A 980-nucleotide genomic window follows, 5' to 3' on the forward strand; every position below is an offset into this window, starting at 1 on the left:
CCTATTTGCTAAATGTTCTTTTGGCTCTGGTTTATTCTCAAAAGGCTTTGAAATGTCGATTTTATCTGTACATGGTCTATATAAACCAATATTTCTTAAAAATAATTTACTTGGTATCAATTTGACTTAAAAGCAAAGCCTCATGCAACTTAAAATTGTTATATTAACCTAAAATTATTTTTTCTAGGTCAAAATAATTTCTCTTTCAAACTTATTCTTGTTCTATATTATGGGTATTATTGCTTTAAAATATACTAATTTTAAGTAATAATTACTTTTACTCCAAAAAAAAAGTTAACCATATTATCACTATTGTCTCTTTATTGGCAATAAACATACATCAATGTCCATACTTATATTGTCCAAGCTTATATTGTACTGATATGTTTAAAATGATTGTCTCTCTATAGGTATGAGGTATGAAATGTTGGTTATTTGACAGACCCTCATAACCAAAACTAGGTTTGTTTATAAATATAATGAAAGAAATAATAGAAAGGTCTAGGAAAAAAATTAAGGGTAGGAATGTTAAAGTTGGAAAGATTAAGATGGCTGGATATTTTCAAAATGGAAGAAATAAAAAAAATGTTTAAGTAAGTTTATTAAAGGTCTGAGTAATTGTATAAAAGTACAAGATGATGGATGTTGTTATAATAATCACAGTTACAGCTAAAAATTTTTTCAGTCTACTTCACTGACCTGTGCTACACACCTAAGCACAGCCTACAGTTAAACAGATGAAGACAAATGTTAAAGTTACATATAACTACTAAAAAATATGTTTTAGTGTTTCTCTATATTATATAAATATTGCATTTTATGATTTCCCTTATCTATAACAAAATAATTTAATTCAAAAACTAAGTTTTTGCCTCCTAGAACAAGATGGGACAGTTTAAAAAAAAAAGTTTTGTTTGATGAGCCTGGTTTGAACCTGAAACAGTTTGTTCCCTATTTTACATACCACTGGCATTCCTTTA

The sequence above is a fragment of the Nannospalax galili genome, unplaced genomic scaffold (assembly GCF_000622305.1).
Source record: "Nannospalax galili isolate Female #2095 unplaced genomic scaffold, S.galili_v1.0 scaffold1581, whole genome shotgun sequence".
Classification (NCBI taxonomy): Eukaryota; Metazoa; Chordata; class Mammalia; order Rodentia; family Spalacidae; genus Nannospalax; species Nannospalax galili.